Genomic DNA, 11,490 nt, shown 5'->3' on the forward strand with positions numbered 1-11,490 from the left:
TTTTTTTTTTTTTATGAATTCTCTGCTATCCATCATATAAATACATTGCATGCAAATTTCTTGTCAACTCTCACAACACATGAACCTGACAAATTGTTTCAAGGAATTTCTCATTTCATTTAACAAACTTTCGCTCCAAATTTTGTCGAAATTTGATCCGCAACTTCCATGGCCAACACCACCTTGTGATGATGCTGTCAACCTAGCAGCACCGCCTCAACCAGCTGGATTGGTAGTTGAGCATTGCAAAAAAGGACTGGACCAAGACTATGGTTGTTTTTTGCTTGACATCGGCTATTGCTATAGCACTCCGACCCCTTCAAGTCCACTCACAACTCTCTACATCCCTGCTCTTACTCTCTGTAGCAATTTTACTCTGCTTCACTTGTTTCTTTGTTAGCGAATTCATCGATTCCAACTTTGTAGTGACAGTCCGAGTGCTCAAGAAATTTGGTTAATTCTTCACGGTCACAGCATTTTTTTATAGCCATTACCATTTCATTTCCTTTTTACCTCAAATGTACTGGCTGGGCCTTCTATTCCATTTCCATCCTGTTTGTTTTAATCAGCAGTTGCTTTTAGCTTGGGGGATTGGATCCCTCCATTTCCAAAAAGGGTTGAAAAGAGCAGGTTATTCACATAAGGGAAAATTTCTCAAAGTAAAAAATTGTCTCCAAGATTGTAGGAAAGTGTCGAAATGATTATACTCGACATAGGATTTATAATTTTCTAAGAAAAAGATAAGTGCTTTTAAGTGTTAGAATCTGTGCACACAAACTTAAGCTTCAACAATGGAGTTTAGGGATCGAAGATTAGAGATATCTAACATATTCTAACATTGAGAAAAGAACTTGTTTGCTGTAAAAATAGATATGTGTGAGTTGTAAAGCCTATGAGGGTTAGGTGACATGAGAATTTAGTAAGAATCTATATATATACGTGAATGCCTTCTATAATTTGCAGATACACTACAAGAAAACTATCTTAAAAATAAGTAAATCTCAACTCATGCTTTTCACTAACAAACATGAACTGCACAGCTGCTGCACTAATATTGGAACAACATAGTAGTATATATAGTACATTCATAAGAAAACAACATTATCGCAGTATAATCATCCTATCCATATATCTAGTTAGATACTTTAGAAATATCTATCTCACGATGATAATAGCATAAACGTTCGTCATATGATATCTTTGGCTAACCTTTTTGATAAGCAATAGCATGTAAGCTTAGTGAGAGTTCCAAACAAACATCCAACAATCTCCACAATGTCGAACATTCTCGGTATTTCATTGCAACCTATAAGTTATGACTTATCAACCATGAAGGTGATTGGCTTTACCTTAAGTTAGTCTTGTGCCAAACAATAGCGAGTACAACTTTTTTTTCTGAGGCTTAGTGGCCAAAACATTATTTCCATGAAAACCAAACCAGTGTATATTGTTAATTTCTTCTTCCTAGCTACAGAGCATACCAGAACACTTAACCATAAATGCTCATTTACACTATCAAATCTATACTTTTTTTTTCCAAATATTTTAGATGTAACATAGCATATCAAGAACATTCTTAATTTATCGTTTTCTTAAAATAAAATATTTAATTTTTTTTATATAATTGAAATGCGCACAATTTAGGTACGGATGTACAGTCTCACTGTTCTCGTCATCTAAACCAAAGATTACAACTTAATACTAACAATTTTGATCTCATCAATCTTGCAACCTGAACTCTCACTGGATCAAAGAAATCCTAACCCACCTTAAAGAGATTCCCAAAACACAATTACACACATCTAAATCTAATAACATAATGTACTTATCAAAATAAAATAAAATCTAATAATATAATGCACTAATCCAAAGAAAAAACAATTCAAAAACAAAGTAACTACAGTATTTTCTTTTTCTTTTTCTTTTTTTCTTTTTTTTGAGAAGAAGAGAAGAACATGCATTGCACTGGCAGTTACTGCAATACTTTAAGAAACAAGAAATAGTACAAAAACATAGCAGTTAGACTAACGTCTATAAAACATAGAATTAGGCCATATCAAAATTTTCTATAATAGATAATAGATAATAGATAACATACTGGATATTATTCATGTCAAATTTCAGCACAACCCAGCCTCCTAGTCTCAAAATAAACTTCCACAGCATTCTATAAGCATAATATTCCCCTGCAGCTCAGCCCTAATACAAAAATTATTCGAACCTCTAAACTTAAATCACTTGCAATTTTACGAACATACTTCACAGCATATATAATAATTACCAGTGAATTCTCAATACCATATTATTTTTTATATTTTATTAAATTTCCCATAAGGTAGCAGACTATAATATGCCCTTGAGAAAAATTATTCTCCATTATGTAGCAGTCCATTTGCTGAAAAACTTGATTCACCTTATTTAAACATTAGATATGACACCCGCCAACTAGGTGTATGGTATGTTTTTTCCAATCCAATCCATTTATAATTGTGCATGCGAACAAATACAAAAAAATTATTGGGTATACACATGTGTGAGTGAATTCTCACATTAAATAATAATGAAAATAATGAGGGGTTAATACTTATCAAAAAAAAAAAAAGTGGTTAATATAATAATAGAATTGAACACATACACATTGGGCTTAGGCTTTTTTGGTTAAATTATATCTCTATATATTATATTAATTATTCAATTAATCTCCCCAAAGTGTTTATCTCCCAACAAAAATTACATGATTAAAAAAAATTTTCTCTTTATAATTGATAATAATTACACAATTCATTCTAGCAACCTAATCATAGAATAGACAATAATTCAAGAATTCTAATCATAAAATGGACATATTGTCAAAATAACAGCTGGTATACAATTTGTCTCTCACTATAAGAAAAATAATGTATTGCAATCCATTAACCAAGAAAGCATATAATTTATTACTGCAATATGTTATAAAATTCATACCACATTCAAGCCTCCTCAGCCGTTGTGCTAACATCCTCAGCCTTTCCAGGTTCTTTTAAAACACTTCACATCCCCAAATGTCAGACATAACCACCACTCCAGCATCCAAAGCCCTCCTCCATCCTCAACCTTTCCAGGGCCTTGTAGCTTTATTGGTTGGTACTTTGTGCTATTTTTACATGTTGCACATTTGTGGTCTTCTCTCTGAGGTTTCCTCTCTTGAGTCTCTCAAGTCTTCCTCTCTCTAGAAACGTAGGAGATCTTCTCTCTCTCAAAGCGTAGGAGTCCTTTTTCTTTGGCCTGATTAGGTTGCTTGTTATCCTATTTTGGTGGTCAACTAGCTAGGATGGAACAAGATCTAATAGAAGGGATAAAACACATGCGCCTAACCAAGGATGAAGAAGTTTAATATTACTTTCATGGAAAATATAAAAAGCAGTTCAATAAAAAGTTTTTAAAAATAGTTCATAAACCAATGCCATTAGGGCATTTGTTAACTTTTTCCATTAACGTGATAAATTGATAATTCATTATACAATGTATATAAAATTTATATTATATAAATGAATTTCTTGCATATTTTTGGGAAACTAACATTTACATAAGATCTATTTGGTAAGTAAGAAGTGTAACAACCACGATCCGTAATCCAGAGATTTGTGAGTATACCTGACCTATTATACCAAGTTCAACTAAATACTAACATTAACCAAACAAATTTGTAGACAAGTACTCTATTCTTTCCTAATAAAAACAAAACATCTAAGATGTTACATCCCTACGTAGATAGGAAATCATCAAGGACTGAATCTTCTCCATGAATATCTCCATGTAACCTACAAATATTTTCTTTCTAAATTTCAGCAATATGCAACAAAATTCTAACTCATCAAAAAATAAAAAATAAAAAAACACCAACAACAACAAAATATCAAGCGTTTAATATGTTCCAACAAACTAGAGACCCAAAAAATACATCTACGCTAAATAGGAATCAAGTGCATCTTGGTTTTATACAAAATGCCTCACAAATCTGAAAAACAAAGATAAAGGGAATTACAGATCCTCTTGTCATCTCTATCACCGTCATTGCTTTCAAGAAAAGAACACTAGTTCTTTAAAAATACACAAGGGTGAGTGTAAAGCCTGTTAGAATTAGCTGACAGGAGAATTTTTAGTAAGATTGTATTTATACATTAAAGCTTTTTATATTCTGTGGATACACTACAAGAAAACTTTCTTAGAATAAAGTAAATCTCAATTCATGCTTTTTCACAAAAAAAACATGTACTGCAGAACTTGGAACAACAAAGTACAGTCATATGAAAACAAAACTAATACACTATACCATACTTCTAGATACTTAAGAATATTTCTCTCAATATTATAATAACATAAATGTTCGTCACATAATATCTTTGGTTAATCTTTTTGATAAGCATGTAAGCTTAGTAAGAGTTCTAACTCTGTAGATCAAGAATCCAACATTCTCCACAGTTCCGGTATTCTTGGTATTTCACCATAACTCATCACAATCCGTAGGTTAACTCAAAAACAATGGGAGTGATTGGCTTTAACTTAAGCTGGCCTTGCGCCAAACAAGTATGAGTATAACTTTCCTTCTCACGCTCAGTGGCCAAAACATTATTTCCATGGAAGACCATTATTGTTAGCCCTTACTGGCTAAATTCACAGCATGCCATCACAAATGCTCATTTATACTCTCAAATCCATAAAATTTTCAAATATTTTAGACGTAATTTAGCACCTCCACAACATTCTTAATATGGCATTCTCTTAAAATATGTAAATATTCTTACATAATTAAAATGTATAAAGCATTAGTATGGTTCCTTGGGTGTTGTATCTTAAGTTCTCCAATTAAATACAACCATGTTGTTGCATTGACCAATACAACAAGATAATGTTATCTCTCCCATGGAAAAATAAATTCAACCATATAACTTATTGACCAATACAACCACATGATTGATTTAATTGGACCTAAGGTACCATACTTAAGGAACTGTAACTAAGTCTCAACCAATTGAAATAATATAATCATATTTTAAAAGCTTAGGGAAATGCTTCAGTTGAGAAATTTGAGAAATATAATTGAAGATAACAATTCAATACATAATTAATTTGTAATAAAATCTCATGGTCTAACAAATGACTCATATCACAAGTCCCTTACTTGAAAACCAGTAGGATTACGATCTTAGCCCTAAAGGAGCTCAAGTCTCAATGTTCTCGTCATCTAAGACAAGGATTACAACTTATTACTAGCAATTTTATTCTCATAAATCTCGCAACCTAAACTCTCATAGGAACAAAGAAATCCTAACACCACCTTTAAGAGATTCCCAAAACACACAATTACACACATCAAATAACATAATGTACCAACCCGAAAAATAAAAATAAAACACTCACAAATAAAGTAACTACAATATGTATTCTAAGAAACAAGAAATTGTAAGAAAAACACGGCAATTAGTCAATTAGACTAATGTCTTTCTTTCAAGTATAAAAACATAGAACAAGGCCACGACAAAGTTTTCTCTAATAAATATCATAGTTCATACTGATATTATTCGTATCAAATTTCAGCCCAGCCCATTAACCCCAATCTCAAAATAAATTCCACAATATTCTATAAGCATATTATTCCCCTGCATCTCAGCCCTATTACAAAAATTATCTGAACCTCTTAACTTAAATCACTTGCAATTTTACTAACGTACTTCACAGCATTCATACTATTTAACAGTGAATTCTCAATACCATATTATTTTTCAGATTTTATCAGAGCTCCCATAAGGTGGCAGACAAAAATATGCCCATGACATATTTAGGTTTTAATAGAAATATTATTCCCCATTTAGGTAGTCCATTGCCATAAAACTTGATTCACATTATTTCAACGTGAGATATGACACCCACAGGCTATAATGCGTGTTTGAGACTAACTTATAACCTAACTTGTTGCTTTTTAGCTTTTATATACAATTTTTTAAAACTTCACTTTTTAAAACTTCACTTTTTCTCACTTTATTAAAGTACAAGTATACTATAGCATACACGCGAAAAAAAAAAGTTTTTAGCAAAAAACTAAATAAGCTATTTTAGAAAATTAATTGTGGATATGAATTTATACCAGAAAATTACACAATTCAATCTAGCAACATAACCATAGACTAGACAAAAATCAATCAAGCTTTTTAAATCACAAAAAGGTCATGTTGTCAACATAAGAACTGGTATGCAATTTGTCTTTCACTATACGAAAATCATGTAATGCAACCCATTAACCAAGAAAGCAAATAATTACACTATGTTATAAACTTTATATCACATTCAAGCTTCCTCAATTTGGGAAAAACTATTTGCTTCAAGCCACTTGCTTTTTGTCTTACCTTTTACCAAATAACCACCAAAACTAGCTTTTCTGAGTGAGTTTAGGAAGTGACAAAAGTTGAAACTTACTAGAGTTTTTAACTTGTTTTTGCTATTATTTATAAGTCTCATTATACTTTTTGGTACAATTTATGGGTTACACCGTATTATTCAGTTAGCTTTTAGCTTTTTTTTACAGAGCTTTCAGCTAAATAAACTATTCCGAAACAGACCCAGATCTCCGTCTCACCTATAGCAGATAAGTCTCCGAAAACTGCACATTCCCAAATGGCAGGACATAACCACCAAGCATCCGTAACCCTCAAATCTCCTAGTTACAGCAAATTTTATCATATTTAAACATAAAACAAAAAAAATACTATGTTGTTGATGTAAGAAGCATTAATCACATTCATTACTATATCACCTTAAACAAACATTAAACACTAAAGATGTTGTGAAAAAAAAAAAACACCCCAAACACAAACATCAGATGGATTTACTAATACATGTGTTAAGCAACTACCATTAGAACCATGCAAAAGATTTCAGATTTTTTATCTTACCTCTTCAAAATTTGATGATAAAGTTCGTGGGTCTTGGTGTACGGCCACGTGGTTTGTTCTATTTAAATTTTGTTCTTATTGAGATTGATTGTTGACAGGTGAGTTGTAAAGTCCAGAACGGTGGACGGATATGGTGGCGGAGGGTGGAGAAGTGGAGTCGTTTGCATTGTCCTCTCAGTGTTCGACGAAATGACTGTTTGGGATTTGAGAAGATGAAGAGGAAAAGAAACGTGTTATGTAAAGCTAACAAGTCGAATGCGGTGGTAGTAGTCTAGAAACGTGGTAGTAGAGAGACTAGAGACTCGACTACAAGAAGCGGAAGCGACACTTCGAGTATTGCCTGAGTAAACTTTTAGAAGCGTGAAATCAAACAGCAATATGGGGATGTAGCTCAGATGGTAGAGCGCTCGCTTAGCATGCGAGAGGTACGGGGATCGATACCCCGCATCTCCATTTCTTCCTTTTTTTTTCTGCCAATTGATCCAAATATATAAACCAAATATATTTTTTTTCTTGCCCATCAACCAAATCCCACAACAGGAAGCAACAATGATAATCAAAGCTGAGAATGAAGCAAATAAAGCAACAAGAAGAAGAAACTGAAGCCATCAAAAGCAAGCTTCTCAACCTATAGTTGAAACTGAGCTTACGTATTAGCTGTTTCCTCTTCCTCTCCTACTCTTTTCACTATAAGTCCGTTTGGACAAAACTTATTACTGAAAACTGAAAACTGAAAATACTGTACAAAAATAATTTTTTAATGGGTAAAAATTACTGTTCATCCCAAAAAGTACTGTTCATTGGCCTAAAATCACTGTTCATGGCCAATGAACAGTGACATGCGCGTGGAAAAAAAAAAAAAACGGGCTGGACGTAGATGTGTTGTGCTATCCAAACGCATTCTATATATAAAAAGAGCCCATAGGCTCTTTAACAATGTTATAAACAGTATTTTTTTTTTTTTAAGGATTCTATATGTTTACTTTGTACTTGTAATATAAGCTTACATTGTATATACATAAAAAGTGACAAATATTATATATATTTGCAAAAAAAAAAAAATTATACAAATTTTGCAAATGTGTACAACATTTGTCAATTTTTATGTGTTTATTGTAAGGTCACGTTTTGATGCCCCAGCCCAACAAAAAGGAGGACGTAGGCCCAAAGAGCCCAATACAATGAAATTTGTAAAGTGTGAGCTATAAATCTTGATTTTAGTAAATTTGAATGGTTATGGCAATGACCTAACCCCACAAAACCGTATGGATAAATAAGTTTATAAGATGAAATATATTCCCGATACAATGAAATTTGCAGAGTGTGGGCTAGAAATCTTGATTTTAGTAAGTTTGAACGATTATGGCAATGACCTTACCCCACAAAACCGTATAGATGAACAAGTTTATAAGATGAAATATATTCCCGGACTCAAGCCGAGAACCGAATATTTATCTTTCTTCTCACTTTAAAGATTCTTTACAAAAATCTCTCTCCCTTACTCACCAGGCCTCTTCCTCTCTTATAGTCCCTCTGTTTTCCTTCATCCAAATTGCCCCGCCTTCCTCCTTGTCCTCTCTGCCACTTTTGGAAGTCCCTAAATCATAGCTGTAAGGCTCTCAATCACTGTTTAGGTATCACTTTCTCATAAATGCGGCCAGAGACTTTGCCACAGAGCATTTAATACGGGTGCAGTGGTAGTAGCTTTCTCTAAGATATTTTTATCTACCCCCCTTGCTCTTTGTACCCCTTCTTTCCACACATCTTTATCTCCAAGACCTTTTGAAATATCATTCTAGTTACCGTGACATACCACTCGATCCTTATTGTACTCAGTCGAGGAGGTAGTTTTCCTCAGATTATTCACATCCACCACCTATTACATTTGCTTTAGGGACTGTAAATTTAACGTCACTATTACCATTAAATTGTCCTCGGACAATCAAACTTTCTCGGCTAAGCCTATGGCCCAAAAAACATATTTTGGGCCTTTTGTCCCTACATTTACAATATAAATTTACATTGTAAGTGCAATGTATATTTCTATATATAAAAAAAGTGAATGGGAAAAGCTACCGTAATTTTGCTACAGTAGTTTTGGTTTGTTCAATTTTTACTGTTTTGCTGGCTGGTTTTTTTTTTTTTTGTGTGAATGCATAAAACTATAGCAGATTTGCTGTATTATTTTTGGTTTCTCCAATTTGCGCTGTTTCACATTATAATAAAATATTAACACCCTAAATTGGCACAATATTTTCACAATTGTTGAGGTGTTAACTCATTATAGTTCAAAATAAAATAATAAAATATCATACTAGAATCAACCTCAACTAAAACTAAAAGTTTTGTGAAAATGAAGTGCTACATCCACAATAATTTTCACAACACTTTCATAACAAATCAAAGGTGGTAATTTGTTGTTAGTTTTAATTTAAACTTACCAATGAAACTATTTTTTTGCCCACCAATAACAACTTCCAGTAACTTACTACTTATAATTTGTTGTGAAAATTTTATGGACATAACATTTTTTTTTTGTGAAAAATGTTAAGACATCTTGATGTCGTCACAATATTTTCAAAACTACTGAGCCGTCAATTCTTTACAAGTTAAAATAAAATATAACAAAATTGTAAAAATATTATGAAAATGTTGCATCACTCTGTTGTGTTTTTAGAAATTTTTTGTTGGTTTAATCAACTTTGTTGAGACAAAATTCACTATTTCACATACAATTTTTTTGGATTCACTTCTTGTATATTTTTTGTTACACACCATTTTAAGTAAAAACACATAGTTTTACATACAAAAACAAAAACTTAGGAAAAAAACACTTTTCATCCTTTATGTTTAGGGTAGTTTACAATTCTTCCTTAAACTTTAAAATCAAGAGCAAATATGTCATATTGTTATTCTCTCAATTAAACCCTAATGAAATCTTATGATTCTTAAAATATGTTATTGTGTAATGTGTAAATTACTCCTACTAAATTTTAACATCCCAAAAATTTTCTTTACATATTTTGAGTTTTAAATGGTAGAAATTCTTAGAAAGTTGGAATGATGATATAAGGTGTTTTATTTGTTATCTAAAGAATGTTGATTTTTTAGATTTAAATTTTCAAAATTTATAATTTATCTAATGAAAAATTTGATAACACATGTCTTTTGTTCTCTTTTATTTATTTATTTTTTCTTAAAAAAACTCAGTTGTTTATTGTTGGAAGATGATGATATTCATTATCATTCTTAGAATTTTTTAGAGAGTAGATATATTATTTTTAGCAAGTAGGTGTGGGGAGTAAAAGGACCCAAGCAGGCATTTGGGCCTTTGGGCTCTAGCAAGGAGGGCCGACCTGCTCTAAAATTAAAGAACCTGTTAGTACTGCAAATCGGCTCATACGCCGAGGGTCCGAGGACACATCCGAGAGTGAGTTTCTCCTCGGACAAACCTAAGAGAACTCGGAGATTCACTACGGAGGTCAAGGCAGAATTTCGAAAAGATTGTTGGTTAAGAGGGGGAAACCCTAAACCTTTTAGATACACCGGTGTTAGAAAAATATCATGAGCAAAGGCTGCCACCTCCACATTAAAGACTCTGCACCTATCTCCCTGACCGCATTAATGGGGAAGTGACCCCTGAACAGTAGAACTGAAACTTTTGGTTACTATTCAAAGGCACTAAGAGAAGAAATATCTAGAGGGGAGGGGATTTGAGCAACACGTGGATAAAGCATCAAGAGAAGAAGTATTTAAAGGGGGTGAAGGCCAAAGAAAAAGGGGGATCAGTCAGTAACGAAGAAAGAAATTAAGAATTGTAACCTTTAAGAGAGAAAGAGAATTAATACAGAAGTGGTCATCGGCTCACGTCCGAGGAGGTCCATTTGCAATTATCATCTATTATTTACAAGTTTTTTCACACCTTAGCCTGTCATCAAGTTCTTAGTACCTCTAACTTAGATTTCAAGCTCACACTCTACAAATTTCATTGTTTAAGGCTCATTGGGCCTGAGCCCATAATTGTCTTTGGGTCTAGGTGCAATTGTGCACTTACAATTGGCGCCGTCTATGGGGAATCTAGTCTGGAAGGAGCTGGGATACTATGGCAAGCCTAGGCTCACACCATGCAGAGTCTCAAGGATCACAACCTGAGGATCTTTTCGAGCGTCTTGAGCGTCGAAAGGATCGTGAGAGAAGCGTTCATACAGAATACCCTAGAGCGAGCCATACTCATGGCGGGGGCAGCACCACCCACGAGGATGGTGCTAAGGCCATGCAGAAGGAGATTAATCATTTGAAAAGGAAACTGCGCCGCGTCAGACGCAAGCATTCATCGTCCTCATCTAATCCTTCTTCAGAGGAGGTCCGGGGAAGTAGTTACAGCTCGAGGTCATGGTCGCCCCCCAGCGCAACGTCCTCTTGTGAGGAGGACGACCCTCCAACTCGCAGGCACAAGAAGCTCCCTTCCAGGGGCTTAGGGAATGATGCTATGAGTCGGGCGTTACACCAACTCTCCAAATCGCCATTCTCACGGAGGATTGAGAAGGGGAGGCTCCCCAGG

General features: G+C 33.6%; 1 long non-coding RNA gene and 1 other non-coding gene across 2 annotated transcripts; one reads left to right on the top strand and one right to left on the bottom strand.

The window, feature by feature from the left end:
- Positions 1–7,066, bottom strand: LOC142622436 (uncharacterized). The gene is made up of 3 exons (XR_012841910.1): positions 6,930–7,066; positions 2,965–3,349; positions 1–552 (listed from the first exon to the last, which is right to left on the bottom strand). It is a non-coding gene; the product is annotated as an uncharacterized LOC142622436 (long non-coding RNA).
- A 243-nt stretch (positions 7,067–7,309) lies between these two features.
- TRNAA-AGC (transfer RNA alanine (anticodon AGC)) lies at positions 7,310–7,382 on the top strand. Its single transcript has one exon. It is a non-coding gene; the product is annotated as a tRNA-Ala (tRNA).
- Positions 7,383–11,490: the final 4,108 nt, after the last annotated feature.

Source organism: Castanea sativa, chromosome 1 (genome assembly GCF_040712315.1).
Source record: "Castanea sativa cultivar Marrone di Chiusa Pesio chromosome 1, ASM4071231v1".
NCBI lineage: Eukaryota > Viridiplantae > Streptophyta > Magnoliopsida > Fagales > Fagaceae > Castanea > Castanea sativa.